Below are 18,567 nucleotides of genomic sequence, written 5' to 3'. Positions count from 1 at the left end.
CACCAAATCTCCTTCATTCTCCAAAATGTTTCCTCTTTTATAGGGCTTCAGAAATTTATCAAGACCCACCCAAATGGATGGAGACATATCGTTACCTAATCCATCTTAACAACCACTCTTGATTAAATCACATCTCCAGGGAGATGATCTGATTACAGTTTCAAACATACAGTATTGAATAGGGATTATTCTGCCTTTACGAAATGGGATTTTGATTAAAACATGGCTTTTCTAGGGCCCACACATCCTTTCAAACCAGCATAAACCCCATCCATCCCATACCCCTATTCCTTCCTGTTTTTGAACACTACTACTGGAATTTACCCAGTTGTTACCCCTTATCCCTTCCCCTGTTATTTTTTTTTGTTTTTATGTCTCTATTTTTTATACCCATCTGCCTATATCCTGGATAAGGGAGCATCAGCCACAAGTTTTTCCACAATCATATGGTCACATTGTAAAAGCTATAATAGTTATATAGCCATCTTAAGAATCTAGGATACTGGAATATTGTTCAACAGTTTCAGACATTTCCTTCTAGCTATTCTAATACACTAAAAGCTAAAATAGGATATCTATATAATGTATGAGAATAACCTCCAAGATAAACTCTCGACTCTGTTTGAAGTCTCTCAGCCATTGTGTTGTGTCTCATTTCTCTCTTCTCCCTTTTGGTCAAGAAGGGTTTCTCAATCCCATGATGCCAGGTCCCAGCTCATACCTGGGAGTCATGTCTCATGTTGCCAGGGAGATTTACACCCCTGAAAATCAGGGGGGAGGGCACTGAGTTCACCTGCCAAGTTGGCTTAGAGAGGCCACATCTGAGCAACAAAAAGAGGTTCTCCGGGGGTGACTTTTAGGCATAATTATAAGTAGGCTTTGCTTCTTCTTTGTAGGAGTAAGTTTCATAGGGGCAAATCCCAAGATCAAGGGCTCAGCCTATTGAATAGGTTGTCCCCACTGCTAGCAAGAATATCAGGAATTCCCCAGATGGGGAAGTTTAATAAAATTTTCTTGTGGGCAAGCCTCAAAATTGAGGCCTTGGCTTGTTATATTGGGAGCCCCTGTTGCTTAAGAAGTATCAGTAATTCTCCATTTGGTGAAGTTTAATAATCCCATTTTTTCTCTAGTCCTTCAAGGACCTTACAGTTCTTTCTCATTTTCTGCCCAGAATACTTTGAAATGCATCAGTATATAACATTAACTTGTATAGGATATAAAAATTTTATTCCTTAATTAGGTTACAGGTCAAATAAAGCTAAATTATGTTGTCTAAATAAACTGACCAGACAGGTTAAATTAGATGGTGTGCAATAGAAAATTAAATTTTGGAGGAAATAAACTTCTTTTCTTTTCGTCCAACACAAAATTAAACTTTTAAAATACGGTCAATATTATTTTTTGCCTTGTATTTTGATTTACCTTTATTTTAACCAGATCAGTTTCAGTCACATCTCAAATCAGGGTTTGATTTCTTTTTCAGTTTTTTACAGTTGCTATATGGGGTGATGCTGATATTCAGTGCTGGAGAACAAACTCTGAATCTCAGGTGTCACACAGATACTTAAAGTTCCAAGGAATTACCAGATTATAAAAAGAGCAAAGCATCTCAAAATTTAGTAATAACACTTAAAGCTCAAGAGTGAATGTGACTGCTGTAAGAGTTTACAATCTAAGTCCCAGCTTTCTTATAAGATTTTTAAATGAAGCTACTTTCAAATATAAAAGCATTTGACAGTTTGTCTTAAATTGACCACCCATAGCAGAAGTTCTGTTCTGTTTCACCTTTATACATTTACCAGAGTTATGTTAATTCTGAAGTGCTTTCCTGACTGTGGCTCCTACTCTAGCCCAGCATCGCAGTGAACTGGGGTGCAGAAGAGCAGAGAACACCCCCACAGTAGATTGCAGCAGCCTTTGAGGTAGGTCTGGGAGGTTTAGCTTTTGTTCTGCAGCCAAGCCTTAGTCCTGGGCTGATTCCCATCAGTTATCTCAATTCTTGGCTTCAAGCAGCAGCAGCCCCAGTACCCACACCATCTGGGGATGACAGCACTCCGAGTTCTCTGTCCACAACTCCCAACATGTTTGTACCCCCTTCCCCACCCCCTTTCTTAAAAATTGAAGGCAGAGGTAGTCCCTGGGATAATAAAAGTCTTACCTAGAATGGTGGTATTTTGACCTAAGGAAGGAATTAAGTCAGTCTTTAGGTTAAAATATAATAAAGTGATTGATAAAGTTGAATAAATTAATAATTTGGGTTATCCTACAACAATCCTTACTTCCCAGACTGTCTTTGGTATTTGGCCAGCAGCATTTCTGTTTAAATTACTTCTCTTTACTCCTACTACCGAACCCCCAAATCCTCCTCTCTAAAAATCCGTTTCATGAGAAGTCAGTGCCCAGCAGGGCTCCCAGATATTCATCCAACTGAGGCATCAGGACATCTTGTTGTGGTTGCTTGGAATTGTGCTGTGGCCCCTAACAGCCTTGGCAGACAGTCCTGACATGGAAGGGGGCGTAATTTATTTGTCTTGCTTCTCTTTTAAAGTTTTTCCTTGTTGCATATGAGTCTTTGACCAGTAGCTGACCACATATACTTTTAGAGAATCACTAGAGCAAAGCAGTGTGACTGACAAGTAAATTTGAATGTTTCTATGATTTACAGTCCTTTTCTAAAACCATGACTAGAACATCACACCATTGTTTAACATCGTACAGATTAGTATTAGGATATAACATGAACAGTACGAACATTGTCAAGTCTTTAGGAATTTTTATACAACCTCTAAATACATAAATAACATGCAGCATACAAATTTAGCCAGTAGAGGATAGAAAATCCCCTTTAACCACTGGAGTAGTTCCAAACACCTCCCATACAATATTAACCTCTTTTAGCACTGTACTTTTACAAGATGAAAGAACAAATTCTTTGTAAGAGTTTTTATTTAAAAGTGAAGAGACTTGTTTTCTGAAATAAGGGATGATGAGGCCGGTATAAACATTAACAAGGATATTATTCTGATGTAAGATCTTTGTTTTCTAAGCTGAGTACTCAAGTAATTAAAAATTTTTTAAAACATTACATTAAGAGACTAACAATCCACATTATTTTCGCAGGGAGAAAACGAAACTTTAGTTTTGTATGAATACCCAGGTTGACACAAAAACTTTCTTTTTTGCAATATAGGATAAATGGGCTTATTTTTCCTTAAATCCTAACTTCTTGTTTACAGTTTCTTCTGAATTTCAGGCTATTTCTTGATTATTATTTCTTATTTTGTGTATTTGTATGTTCTGCTTCTTTCTTCTCTCTCTCCTACTCCTTCTCTATCTCTCCCTCTCACTCTTTTTTCCCCTCTTTTCTCTCCTTCAAAGAGCCAGCTCTTTGCATGTAGTTATAAGTGCTATTTTTTTTTCTGCTTTTTTGGTTTAAGTTCTGCTTTTAGCTTTAGTACCTCTCATCTGTTTTCCTGCGCTTTGTTTAGTTTTCTCTCCACCATAACTCATTTTTAAAAAAAATTTTGTTCGTATATATATTTAAGGCTACAGCATTTTTTCTTAAAGAGAGCACACAATATTTGTTCCTTTGTTTCTGATTTATTTGCACCACATAATGTTCCCAAGTTTCATTCATCTCATGTATAATGTCCAGAGTCAACTATCCATGTCTCATATTAGCTTCACTTAGTTGTATAATCATCACCATTCTCAGTTTTAGACAATTTTCATTGCTTGAAAGAGAAAAATAATCGATAAACACTCATCAAATAGAAAGTCCAAACCTCACCTTAACTCTTGTCCTTCACCCTCCAACCCCCCATTATTTACCCCTGGTATTACTGTGGTACTATTGATGTCTTCCTGTTAAATATAGTCCTTAGCATGCATAGTAGTTTCAGCCCTATACCCCTTTATTATTGATTCTTTGTACAAGATTCATACTTTTAAAGTAGTTCCTGTAAGAACTTCTTTATACTTATAGTGTTAATCAGAAGGGTGCATAGCTCCATACAACCCCTTTCAGTCATGTTAACCTTCAATATGGCAGTATAACTTACAGACTCACTAATGAACTGCCTTTACTTCTATTCAATCTCGTACATTTAAGTTCAACCTCATTAGCTATCTTTTCACATATCTCTTCCTTCTGTATATCTCTAGGTCCCCTACATTCTGTATTATAAGCCTCTGAGTTTACCTTTACCAAGGCTATAATAGCAAGATCATACATTATCTATCCTTAGTGCCTGGCTTATTTCACTAAGCATTATGTCCTCAAAGTTCATCCATGTTGTTATATGCTTCAGGACCTCATTTCTTCCTACTGCTGCATAATATTCCATTATATGTATGTACCACATTTTGTTTATCCACTCATCTATTGATGGGTGCTTGGATTGTTTCCATTTTACGGCAGTTGTGAAAAGTGCTGTTATGAACATCAGTGCACAGATGTCTCTTTGTGTCACTGCTTTCAGCTCTTCTTGGTATATATGGAGTAGTGATACTGCTAGGTCATAGGGCAACTCAATATTTAGTTTTCTAAGGAACCTCCAACTGTCTACCATAGTGACTGTACCATACAGTCCCACCAGCAGTGCGTTAACTGCCCCAATTTCACAACATCCTCTCCAGCATTTGTACTTTTCTGTTTGTTTAATAGCAGCCATTCTTATAGGTGTGAGGTGGTATCTCATTGTATTTTTGATCTGCATTTCCCTTATAGCTAATGAAGATGAGCATCTCTGCATGTGCTTTTTAACCATCTGTATCTGTGCTTCAGAAAAATGTCTATTTATATATTTAACCCATTTTATAATTGGGTTGTTTGTTTCTTTGTTGAGCTGTATGATTTCTTAAGATAGGTAGAATATCAAATCTTTATCTGATATGTGATTTCCAAGTATTTTCTTCCATTGAGTTGGCTACCTCTGTACCATTTTGACAAAGTCCTTTAAGGCATAGAAGCTTTTGATTTTGAGATGTTGCTATTTATCTATCTTTTCTTTCATTGCTTGTGGTTTGGTTGTTAAGTTTAGGTAGCTATCTCCTATTTCTGAGTTTTGAGGATATTTCCTTATCTTTTCTTCTAGGAGCTTTATGGCATTGGCTCTTACATTTGGTCCACTTTGAGTTAATATTTGTGTAGGATGTAAGGTAAAAGGCCCTCTTTAATTCTTTTGGCTGTTGATACCCAGTTCTCCCATGCCCCTTTATTGAAAAGGCTATTTTGTTCCAGTTCAGTGGATTTGGAGGCCTTGTCAAAGAGCAGTTGACCATAGTCTTGATGGTCTATCTCTGCACTCTGTATTCAGTGCCATTTGTCAATAGTTCTGTCTTTGTGCAAGTACCATGCTGTTTTGACTACTATGGCTTTGTAATAAGCTTTGAAATTAGGAAGTGTTAATTTTCCCACTTTTTTCTTCATTTTTTAGGATATTTTTAGCTATTCAAGGACTCTTTCCCTTCCCAATGAATTTGATAACTAGCTTTTCCAATTCTTCAAAATAGGTTTTTGGAATTTTGTTTAGCATTGTGTTGAATCTGTAGATCAATTTGGGTAGAATTGACATCTTAACTCTATTTAATCTTCCTATCTGTGAACATGGAATGTCTTTCCACCTATTTAGATCTCTTTTAGCAGTTTGTTTTTCAACTTTAATTTGCATTTATTTTATGATGAATTTATCCCCAAGCCATAACTGTTTCTTCAGTTTCTTCTGGGCTATCTTTTACTTCTGTGCAAACTCCTCTTCTGGTTTAGTAGTAGTTTGTTAATTTCTAATAAGGATTATTTCAGTGTGGCAAGGGAAGCTCATGTATGGGTTAATCCAACCATGACCTCTGTAAGTCCTGCAGCGCATCTTAGGGGATTTATTTGATATCTAGGTGTGCTCAATGACTAGAGAATCTATAACTAAATCCTTAAGTTCAGCAGTGCTCTGCATTTTTAAGCATGTGCAACAAAAATCCACCGACCCTGCGTCCAGCCTACTATTTGGCCTGGGCACACCTGCCAACACCACCATTTTAATGACAGAATGGCACACGTTGCTTCTGTAAAGTAGCATCGCTCAGACCCTTGCTGGCTTTTCAGATGTGTACACCTTTGACGGCCTGAGCGGTTTCTTGGGTGTTCTTTAAGTGAACATGAAGATTTGACCCTCTTGATTTCCATGATTTTTGTAGGGTTTTCTGGGTCATGTGAATAGCGAACCGTTTTCAGAGATCACCTCAGGCTGCTTATGGGAAGAGTGATTTCTTTTAGCAGCATTTTGTAGTTTTTTGTGTACAGTTTATTGGTTAAGTTTATTCCCCAATATTTGATTCTTTTAGCTACTATTTTGAATGAAATTTTTCCTTAATTGTCTCTTCAGCTAGGTCATTGCTTATGTACATAAACTTACTGAATTTTGCACAGTAATCTTTTTACCCCACCACTTTGCTGAATTTATTAGCTCAAATAGCTTTGTCATGGATTTCTTAGGATTTTCCAAGTGTAGTATCATGTCATTTGCAAATAATGAAGGTTTTACCTCTTCCTTTCTGATCTGGATGCCTTTGTTTCTTTTTCCTGCCTGATTGCTCTAACTAGATCTTCTAGTACATGTTGAATAATAATGGTGACAGATGGCGTCTTTGTCTTGTTCCTGATTTTTAGGTGGAATGCTTTCAGTCTCTCATGGTTGGGTATGATGCTGGCTATGAGTTTTTCATGTATGCCCTTTATGATGTATATGTATTTTTTGCATGAGCAGGCACTGGGAATTGAACCTGGGTGTCAGGCATGGCAGGTGAGAACTCTGCCACTGAGCCACTGTGGCCCACCCACCCTTTATGATATTGAGGAGGCTTCCTTCAGTTCTTACCTTTCAAATTGCTTTTACCAGTAAAGGATACTGAATTTTGTTGAATGGTTTTCAACATCAGTTAAGAAAATTGTGTGATTTTTTTCCCCTTTCAATTTTAATGTGCTGTATTGTGTTGATTGATTTTCTTGTGTTGAATAACCCTTGCATACTTGGAATAAATCCAACTTCGTCGTGATGTATAATTCTTTTAATGTGTCATTGGATTTGATTTGCTAGTATTTTGTTGAGAATTTTTGCATCTATATTCATTAGGAAGATTAGCTTGTAGTTTTCTTTCCTTGTAGCATCTTTACCCTGTTTTGGTATTAGAGAGATGTTAGCTTCATAAAATGAGTTAAGTAGTGTTCCTTTTTCCTCAAAATTTCAGAAGAATGTGAGCAGAATTGATAATAAAATTCCTGTTGAGCCCTCTGGCCCTGGGCTACTATTTTTAGGAAGATTTTTCATGATGAATTGAATTGAATCTCTTTACTTGTGATTGGTTTATTGCGATCTTCTATTTCTTCTTGCATCAGTGTAAGTTGTTCATGTGTTCTGTGAATTTGTCCATTTCATCTCAGTTGTCTAGTTTGTTGGTGTAAAGTTGTTCATAGTATCCTCTTATGATTTTTAAAAATTTTTTTAGAGTCCATGGTAATGACCCCTTTCTCATTTCTGATTCTGTTTATTTTTATCTTCTCTCTTTTTTTTTCTTTGTCAGCCTATCTAGTGGCTAGTGGTCCTTCAATTTTATTGAGTTTTTCAAAGAACCAACTCTTCATTTTATTGATTCTTTCTATTGTTCTTTTGTTCTCCAATTCATTTATTTCTGCCTTGATCTTTGTTATTTCTCTTCTTTTATTTGCTTTGCAGTTAGTTTGCTGTATTTCTCAAGTTTCCCCTGGAGAGCAGATAATTCGTTGATTTTTGCTCTTTCTTTTTTAATGTAGGCATTTAGTGCAATAAATTTCCCTCTCACCACTGCCTTTACCACACCCATAAGTTCTGATATGTTGTAGTCTCATATCCATTTGTCTCCAGATATTTACCGATATCTCTAGCAATTTCTTCTTTGACCCTATGATTCTTTAAGAGTGTGTTATTTAATCTCCATATATTTGTGAAAATTCTGGTTCTTTGGTAGTTATTGATTTCCAGCTTCATTTTGTTGTGACAGAGGAAGTGCTTTGAATAATTTCAATCTTATTAAATGTATTAAGACTCATTTTGTATCCCAGCATATGATCTATCCTGGAAAACATTCCATGAGAACTAGAGAAGAATGTATATCCTAGTGTTTGGTGTGTAACGATCTATATATGTCTGTTAGATCTAATTCATTTATCACATTATTTCATTTCTCTGTTTCCTTGCTGATCCTCTGTCTGGTTCTATCTACAGAGGAGAGTGGTGTATTGAAGTCTCACACTATTATTGTTGAAACATCTAATGTTCTCTTTAGTTTTGTCAATGTCTGTCTCATGTACTTTGGAGCTCCTTGATTGGGAGCATAAACATTTATAACATTAATAAAACATTATGTCATAATGTTATGTCATACAATATCATAGACATTTTTGACATTAATAAAACATTAATAAAAGAGTAAATAGTCCCTATAATTAATATGTAGTGTTCTTCTTTGTCTCTAATGACATTTTGCATCTATTTTGTCTGATATTAGTATAGCTATTCTTGCTTCCGTTTGCTTACAGCTTGCATGGCACATCTTTTTTCGTCCTTTCACTTTAAATCTATTTGTATCCTTGGTTTTCAGAGTAGTCTCATGTAAGCAGAATATGACTGGATCATATTTCTTAATCCGTTCTGCCAATCTGTATCTTTTAATTGGGTGAATTTAGTCCATTAATCTTCAAAGTTACTACTCTAAAGACATTTCTTGAATTTATCATCTTATCCTTTGTTTTTTATTTGTCAGATCTATGCATTGTTTTTCCTCTTTGTCTTTTTATCCTTTAAGTTACTCTTACTGGTGCTCTTCAATTCTGTACCCTCCTCCAGACTTCCCTCTCCTGTCTCTTTTTTTACAGCTGACAGAACTCCCTTTAATATTTCTTCTAGTGCTGTCTCTTGTTTGCAGACTCTCAGCCTTCGTCTGTCTGAAAATTTTAGTCTCTCTCTCACTTTGGAAGGACAGTTTGCCTGGGTACAGAATTCTTGACTGGAAGTCTTTCTCTTTCAGAATCTTAAATATATCATACCACTGCCTTCTTGCTTCCATTGTGCCTTTTGAGTACAGTTTTATTTGTTTTTTTTTGGTATATGGTACATTGCTTTTCTCTTGCCGCTTTCAGGAATTTCTCCTTCTCTTCAACATTGACAGACTGATTAGCATGTGTCTTGGAGTAGGCTTATTAGGATTTTTTCTATTTGTGGTTTGTTGGGCTTCTTTTATTTCCATATTTGTCTTTTATAGGGTTTGGAAATGTTTTAATTTGCTAAAGTTGACAGAATGCAACACACCAGAGATGGTCACATTTAGTTAAAATTTTGTAGGTCTTCAGAGGAAAGGCGCTAGCTTTCATCTGATTTTCTCTGTCACATGGGAAGGCACATGGTGACATCTGCTGGCCTTCTCTCCTGACTTCTGGGTTCCAGTATCTTTTCCTGGGGTGATTCCTTTTTGCATCTCCAAACATCTGGGCTAAGCTACAAGTGCTGAGATGAGGTATGCTGAATGCTTGGACTGTTCTGTATTGAGCTCTCTTCTGACCTCTCTTAAGCTTCCGGTTAACTAAATTAAATTCTTTGCAGAAGGCACTCCCCTTAGCCAACTGAGGATGTAATCAGCCATACATGAATTTCACATGCTGATGATTCAAGTCCATAGCAACAGAACTGGGCACCATCACTTGGCCAAGTTAACACTTGAATCTAACTACTACTGGAAAGTTTCCCCCCTTATCTTTTCAACTAATCTTCTAGCCCTTTACCCCTCTAGTGTCTGATGATTCTTATATTTGTGTGCTTAGTTTTGCCCATCATTTCCCTGAGATCCAGTTCAAAATTTCCATCTTTTTTTTGCTATTTGTTCTTTTGTATATTTAAATTAAATTTTCCTGTCCTCTGGTTCACTTATTCTTTCTTCTGCCTTTTCAGATCTGCTGTTATGTGTCTCTAGCATATTTTCAATTTGGTCTACAGTATGTATCTATTTTATATCTCCTGTTTTTCTACTTATTCTTTCAAATACTACTTTATGCTCTTCTAGTGTCTTCTTTATATGCTTTGTGTCGTTAGTCCACCCATTGAATTCATTCAGGAGAGTAGTATGAACATCTTTGATTAGTTCCAAAGTCTGTGTCTCCTTTGGTGTTTTAATTTGGTCATTTAAAAATTGGGCCATATCTGCCTTCGTCTTCTTATGCTTTGTGATTTTCTGTTGACAAGGAGGCATTTGATTATTTTGATAGGTTTTTTTTTTTTTTTGCATGGGCAGGCACCAGGACTTGAACCTGGGTCTCCGGCATGGCAGGTGAGAACTCTGCCATTGATCCCCTGTGGACTGGCCTTGATAGCATTATTATTATTTTTTTCTTTTTTGTTTTGCATGGACAGGCAGTAGGAATCGAACCTGGGTCTCCAGCATGACAGATGAAAACTCTGCCTGCTGAGCCACCAATGGCCTGCCTGATAGCATTATTTTGAAAGTTGATTTCCCTCAGTTGCCTGAGGTTTGTATTTGCTCGGATTTGCTTTGAAGGTCTCCTTTTTCACTTAGTTCATCGGTAATTCCCTACAAATCAAGGCCTGGGCCTCATGCAGGGAATACAACTCTACTTGATGATCTATTTGAAGTTAGACAGAAAGGCAGCTTTCTAGTAGATGGCGCTCTTGGTCCTTCTTTTCTTCTCAGGCCTATCTCTCCCTGACTGCAGTGGCCAGGTGAGCTGGATGGGAACCCGGTGCAATTCCAGCCAGTCATGATGGCTGGTCATGATGCATGCTGAAAACTACCAGTCCTGGGGGTGGGGTGTGGACGGTGTACCCCTCAGTGGAGATTACATTTGATGGGACTGGTGGCTCCCAGGATCCCATTTGGAATGACCTTGGGCTGTGGACTGGGTATGTGAGTTGCCCTTGTCCATAACCAACCCGGAAATGCCTGCTGGCTAGTTGTGGCGTGGGCTGGTCACAGGATGTGGGGAGTGGAGGTGCAGGGTGTGGTGCGGGATGTGGTGTGGGTTGTGGCACTGGGTGCAGTGGGGTGAGCAGGTCAAAAGGTGTGAAATGGAGTATGCAGGGTATGGTGCATTTTGGGGTGGGCATGGGGCGGGGCTGGCATGTGGTTGTGTGACTTGCAGCATGGGGGTACAGTGTGGGATTATGAGGGACATGGGTTGGGGGTGCTGGGCATGGGAGGGGCAGAGTGTGGGATGTGGGGCAGGGCAGGGGTGTGGGGCATGGCACAGGTGCATTGGGTGTGGCATCTTTGGTTGTGTGGGTGCCAGGGCATGGTGCAGGTGCATTGGGTGTGGCATATTTGGTTGTGTGGGTGCCAGGGAATGGTGCCAGGTGCAGGGGTAGGTGTGGTGTGACTTGCTTTCTCGTCCCTGCCTCCTTCTCTGAGTACTCCTAGGGCTCCAGGCCTCCAAATGGAAGGGAGCGTTAGGCCCTGTGCCCTACCTGGATTATCTCTACGAGCAGGACAGAAGTTCACCGGCTTCTGAGTTCCCTGGGGGAGCTCTAGACTTGAAGATGAAGGCACTGATACCCCAGGCCCGGTGTGGGGTCGGCACTTTGCTGGATGTGGACTCTTGTTCAGGTGGAGGCTCTATGGAGCCCACTCACCCAGTTCTCTGCATCCCAGTCCTCAGCTTTTTCATCCAGGACCTTCCTTTATAGCGTGGAAGACCTTCTCAGGTCACTTGCACCCTGAAACTACTGTCCCAGTCGTTTTTCTTTCACTTCTCTAGTTGTTCCTTGGAGCAGGGGTGAACTCAGTCTATCTTCACGGAACTCCTGTCCCTCTTGTTTTCAGCATAGCTTTTCTTTTGTAATCCAATCTGAGATTCATTTCCTTATTTTTTCAATTAGAAGTTTTTATTTTTAATCTATTTATTTTATTTATATATATTATATATTCACATACCATATATCAGTTTAGCCCATTTACATGTATTAATATGTCAGATATATTTTATCTTAGCTAGGTTATGTTTTATGCTATTTCTATTTTTATGTTTTATAGAATCTTTCACTACGTGGTCTGTTTTCTTTTGTGTTTTTCTGGGGTTATTTTGATATTTTAGTTTCAGTGGTTGTCTTTGTAATTATGTCTTCATATAATGTCCTTTGTCTTCTAAGAGAGTGACAGTAGTTTCCTACTATAAGCAGTGATAACATTAGTGAATTTCATACTCAGTCTAATGTAGAGACATTGTAACTGTCTTACATTGTCCAATTTATTTAATCCAAAATTGCCTTGTGTTCTGTCTCCAGAGGAAAGAATTAATCGCTCAGCTAGGAAGCTTTGAACTCAACTGTTGTTATTATTATCAGTAAGTGTGCTGTTAGAAGAGGTTTTGTGAGCTTTCCCAGAGTAGATTCTCAACCTTTAAAGGCTTTTTTTTGTCTTTAATAATCACAGTTTCTAAAGTCATCATAGAACATAGAATGGCTAAGCTGACATTTGCTTGTTCACTGTTAGTTCAGAATCTCCAAAGGTGGTCTGTTTTCAACACCAGAAAGTTAATAATTTCATATCCACAATATTATCAAAAGATATTCTTGGGTGTGAAGTTCCTTTGTGTTAGCATGGGTTCAACAACAAATATCGAGAGTTTTATCACCATTTAGTTTTTCAAAAAAACAGAGGACATGTTATGTATGTAAAGGATTTTTTTTTTTAATTAGGAATTTTAATTTAAAGCAATCCAGCTTGACATAGTATGTTCATTGATTGAAACCCACAGCCTGATGTTAATTTTCCCATCAGGCCCAGAAGGAGAGTCACCACCATAGAAGGGCCCCAGGAGGAGCACAACTTTTGTTTGGCCTCCTTTCCATTCAGCTCCAGCCCCAGGCCAAAAGTAGCCTTTATAGAAGGTGGTAAAGGAAGTGTGGGTCTTACATTTCTTTTAGATCTGGTCATTATGCTGATTGTAGACAGCGTCATTATTATTATTATTATTTGTTAAAGGTATTTACTGTCCAAATCTAATAGAGCAGCTAAACCATAAACTGTCATTGGGTTCGTTTCTTAGGAGAAGGTTTAAATGTCTGCTTTGTACTCTAATCCATTCTCAGTCTGTCCTTTGCCTGTGAATCACCCTGGGAAACCTGTTAAAAAAGAAGATACCCCTCTCCTCCAACTCCCTGTTGAGTTCAGATTTAACACATTTAGGGTGCAGAATCTGGTTTTTAATGTGTGTGTAGTCTGATGCAGGTATTCCACAGACTAATTTGAGGAAAACAAGATTGACAGTTCTATGTTTAAAGTAGAAACTGCTTAATTCTAGTTTGACAAAATTCCAGTTTGCTAGTACGCATTGTGTCTGCAGTATTACAAGAAGGCTTTTGTTTCAAAGATATATTGTTTTGAATTGACCATATAGACTGTAATCAAGAATTCCAGGGAAACAAATTAGGTTTTATTGTTCTAGTCAGTTTGTGAAAAAAAAGAAAATGTGTGCGTGAGGGTATTTAATACAAAATTACAGAACGTTGAATTTAAATTCTTGTAATACTTCCTGAAAAGCCTCAAGGATAACCAACAAGCCCATTTTTATCAAATTTAATGGGTTTCTAAATCCTTATCTGCTTATCAAACAAAACGTTAATTAGAACAGTAATCGAGTAAGCAGCTGCCTCTTATATCCACTTTAGGAACTTGTAAAAGCATTGTGGAGCTCAAATAAGGTCATTCATTGTTTCTGTGTTGCTCAGTAACTTTTTAGCTGGCTTCTCAAAATCCAGGTATTAAGGAAATCTGCAGGAAGATAAAAATTGACAAGAGATTTGCAATTGTCTGATACTCTCTGTTGGTGGATTAAGGTGGAAAATCCTTCTTCACAGCAGATGGGAGAAAATCCTCCCTCTTAGATTTCTTTCTGAATCAGTCATGCCTGCCTTGTCTCGTAGAACAAATAAAACCTTTGGAGTTATGTACACTGGGTTTGACTGTCTTATTAACTCATCATTTCTTTGTGATATTGTGCATAGTACTTAATCTCTCCGAAGCTTAATTTACTGATATTTAAAGTGGGGGATAAGACTACTTGTCTCAAGGAGGGTTTATAGATCAGGTCCTCGTACTTACTTATTTATTTACTCACAGATACGGGTACAGTGAGTGTACCAGGCATTGTGTACATCAGAAATAAAGCTGACAAGCATCTCTGGCCCCAGGGAACTCATATTTTAGTGAGGGTACTGTTTTACCCTCAAGGTCTCTCTGAGAAGGTGACCTTTGAATGAAGGCCTGAGGAAGTTGAGGGCATGGGCCATTTTGGGCAGAGGAAACATAAATGCAAAGGCTCTGAGGTGAGCCCTTTTTTGTGGTGTTTGAGGAACAGTATAGAGGTCAGTGTGACTAGAGCAGAGAAAATGAGGGTGAGAACGTGGGAGATGAGGTTGGAGAAGTACAGGGCCAGATCATCGTCTGAACATTTGTGTAACTTTACATATGTGTATACACACACTTATTTATTTTCTGCTTAATCCTAACAATATAAGCTGTATGAGGGCTGGTGATTTGTCTGTTTGTTCAAGAGTTTTGGATAGCTGTGTGGAATAACTTTGGCTGATCCTGGTTAGAAGTGGGAAGCCACTGAAAGAGTTAGAAAAGGAAAGTGCAGTATTTTCTTAGCTTTCTCTCTCTCAGAGCAGTGTGGCACAGGGATTTGAGGAGGTAACAGATAGTTGAGTTGGTATTCTATAAATATGTTAAGTGTTTTAAAAAGTTATCATTGGATTATTCATTATGGAGACCTAAGGATAATCTGTAGAAAGGCCTGTGAATATTTAAAAATATCATGGTGACGGTCTTTCAGAATCATGTCAATTAATATAAGGTTCTAATTGTCCACCCCCATGTCTATATTCCAACTGCTTTGTATTTGCTCAGTGAACTCTTATTCAGGGAAATTCTTCTATATGATTATTTTCTGTTCTAAAGTGGGAGGAAGGGAGAAGGGGACAGGAGGGTAGATTCTTAATTTAAAAGAAAAACTTTGTTTTATTAAGTCTCTAAAGTGGAAATTATTTTCCCCTTTTAACTCTTATATTGACTCTTTTTTTTGATTTTGGATTACGGAAAAAATAGGTATCTGTATCTGTATCTTTTTTTTTAAGGATAAAAATTTTATTGAATTGTACCAAACATTCAGAAAAACACATCACAAGTGTACAACTTGTGAATTTTCAGAAAGCGAACACACTTTATATAGATAGCATCCGGCTTAGAAATACAACATTATGACTACTCATATATGAATTAATACCCAGAAGCCTCCTTTGTGCCCACTGCCTGTCACTACCCTCCCTAAATTCCTATATATTCATTAATTTTTCTTGTTATTGACTTTTATGTAAGTGGAATTATAGGACATGTACTATATTCTGACTGATCGACTTCATTCAACATTATGTTTTGGAGATTAATCCATATTGTTGCATATAGCAATAATTATTCTCATTGCTGTATGAATATATCCCAGTTCCTCCATTTTTCTGTTAAAGGAAATTTGGATTGTTTTCAGTTTGGGGCTGTTATGAATAGTGCTGCTATGACCTTTCTTGTACAAGACTTCTGATAAGCAAGCATATGTATATTTCTGGTGAATGTAATTGCTGGTCACAGGATTTGCGTATGTTCGGCTTTAGATCTGTCAGACAGTTTACTGAATTGGTTGTGCTGATTTATACTTCAGCAATATATGAAAATTCCACTTGTTTTATAACACTTGGTATTGTCAGGTTTTTTTTTTTTTTTTGCATGGACAGGCACTGGGAATCAAATCCAGGTCTCTGGCATGGCAGGTGAGAACTTTGCCTGCTGAGCCACTGTGCCTACCCCAGTCCTTTTTGTTTTAACCATTCTCATGGGTATGTAGTGCTATTTACTTGTGGTTTAATTTACATTTCACTGAAGACTAATGATAATGAGTACTGTTCCATATTTATGTTCATTTGGATATCCCCTTTTGTATTTCTGTAAGTCTTTTGCCCATTTTTCTATTGGGTTGTCTGTTCTTTATTAATTTATAGGCATTCTATTGATTTTCTGGATCTGAGTGCATTTGTGGGCTATATTTGTTGTAGATATCTTTTCTAGAGTTTGCATTTCCAGTCCACTTAAGTGTCTTTTGATGAATAGAAATTCTTTATTTTAATAGTTGATCACTGTTTGCATTTATAAATGATGGCGTTTTGTGTCTTTTTTAAGATCTCTTTACCTTCGTAGTATCATAATATTTTTCCACATATTTCTTTTAAACAGTTTATTGCCTTACCTTTTCACGTTGAGATCTACAGTGCATTTAGATTTGATTTATGAGTATGGAATGAGCTAGAGTTCACTTTTTCCCAAATGAATATCCAGTAGACCCATTAGCATTTATTGAAAAGACCGTTTTTTTCCCACTGCACTGTATTGTCACCTTTTTCGTAAATCAATTTGTGGTCTTTTGTGACTGGCTTCATTCACTTACTGTAATTTTTTTTCCAAGGTTCATCCATGTTGTAGCGTATATTAGTACTTAGTTCCTTTTTTTTTTTTAAATAGTTTTTATTGTAAAATATGGCATAGAAGGAAAAAGCAATGATTTTCACAGCACACTTCGACAGGTAGTTACAAAACAGATCCCAGAGTTTGTCATGTGCTACCATACCACCATTTCAGATTTTTCCTTCTAGCTACTCCAAATACTGGAGGCTAGAAGGAATATTAATACAGTGATACAGCAGTCATACTTGTTTGTTGAATCCTGTTTTCTCTGTTATACCTCCTCCTTCTCCTCTTATCCCTCTCCCAATCTATAGGGATCTCTAGGCAATGCCAATTCTGACTTTTTCATATTGAAAAGGGGTGTTGACATTAAAGGATAGGGGGATGTAATCAATTGATAATCTTGGAGAGGCTGGTCCCTCTGGGTTTCAGGATTTATCTGCCCTAGGAACCCTCCTGGAATTATAGGTTCCAGAAAAGCAAACATACTTTATGAAACCTTTATCGAGTCTCAGTTTGAGCCCTAGGTATTCTTAAGAGTCCACAGGAGTAATGCTAGTTGGGGTTAGCAAACCATGGCAGTTAGCACTATCTAACTGAAACATGCCTAAGAGTAGCTTCCAAGATAGTCTATTGATTGTATTTGATATCCCCTGGCCTACTGGTGCCTCATTTTATTACACTTCTTTCCCCTGTTTTGGTACAAAAGGTGTTAATCGCACAGTGCCTGGACCAGATTCATCCCCAGAAGTCACACCCCATGTTGTCTGAGAGATTTTCACCCCTGAATGTCATGTCCCACATGGGTGTAGGGTAATGATTTCCTTGCAGAGTGGGGATTAGAGAGAGAGAAGCCACATCTGAGCAGCAAATTTAAAAATTAACTCTAGTTCATTTTTTGTAAACCTAGCTAAGGGTCCATTGATTTTATTTATTTTCTCAAAGAACCAACTTCTGGTTTTGTTGATTTTCTCAATTGCTTCCATATTCTCCATTTCATTTATTTCTGCTCTAATCTTCGTTATTTCTTTCCTTTTGTTTGCTTTGGAGTTAGTTTGCTATTCTGTCCGTAGTTCTTCCAAGTGAACAGTTAATTCCTCGATTTTTGCACTTTCTTCTTTTTTAATATAGGCATTTAAGACAATAAATTTCCCTCTCAGCATTGGCTTTGCTCTATCCCATAAATTTTGATATGTTGTCTTTTCATTTTCATTTGCCTGGAGATGCTTACTGATTTCTCTTGTAATTTCTTCCTTGACCTACTGGATGTTTAATAGTGTGTTGTTTAGCCTCCATATATTTCTGAATTTTGGGCCCTCTGCCTGTTATTGATTTCCAACTTCATTCTGTTATGATCTAAGAAAGTGTTTTGTATGACTTCAGTCTTTTTAAATGTATTGAGATTTGTTTTGTGACTCACCATATGGTCTTTCATTGAGAATGATCCAGGAACACTTGAAAAAAATGTGTGCCTGTTGTTGTGGGGTATAATGTTCTGTAAATGTTTATTTGTTAAGTCTAGCTCATTTATTGTGGTTTCAGATTCTCTTTTTCTTTATTGATCCTCTGTCAAGATGGTCTATTCATTGATGAGAACAGGGAATTGAAGTCTCCAACTATTATGGTAGAGGTGTCTGTTTCTCCCTTTGGTGTGGTCATTGTTTGCCTCATGTACTTTGTTACACTCTGGCTTGGTGCATCAATACTTAACTATTGTTATGTCTTCTTGTTGAATTGTTCCTTTTGTTAATATGTAGTGTCCTTCTTTGTCTCTTTTGTTTTACATTTTAAGTCTAATTTGTAGTATATTTGTATAGCTACACCTGCTCTTTTCTGATTGTTGTTCACCTGAAATATCTTTTCCTAACCTTTCACTTTCAACCTATTATTATTATTATTTTGCATGGGCAGGCACTGGGAATCAAATCTAGGTCTCTGGCATAACAGGCAAGAACTCTTACCTGCTCAGTCACTGTGGCCCACCCACTTTCAACATGTTTTTATCCTTAGATCTAAAATGAG

General features: G+C 37.4%; 1 protein-coding gene across 2 annotated transcripts in view; it reads left to right on the top strand.

The window, feature by feature from the left end:
- Positions 1-18,567, top strand: part of MSH3 (mutS homolog 3) — a 241,458-nt gene that overhangs the window by 52,016 nt on the left and 170,875 nt on the right. The window lies entirely within an intron of this gene.

The sequence above is a fragment of the Tamandua tetradactyla genome, chromosome 21 (assembly GCF_023851605.1).
Source record: "Tamandua tetradactyla isolate mTamTet1 chromosome 21, mTamTet1.pri, whole genome shotgun sequence".
In the NCBI taxonomy this organism is placed as follows: domain Eukaryota; kingdom Metazoa; phylum Chordata; class Mammalia; order Pilosa; family Myrmecophagidae; genus Tamandua; species Tamandua tetradactyla.
Note: the sequence above shows the minus strand (reverse complement) of the source record. Positions and strands in the feature narration are given on the sequence as shown.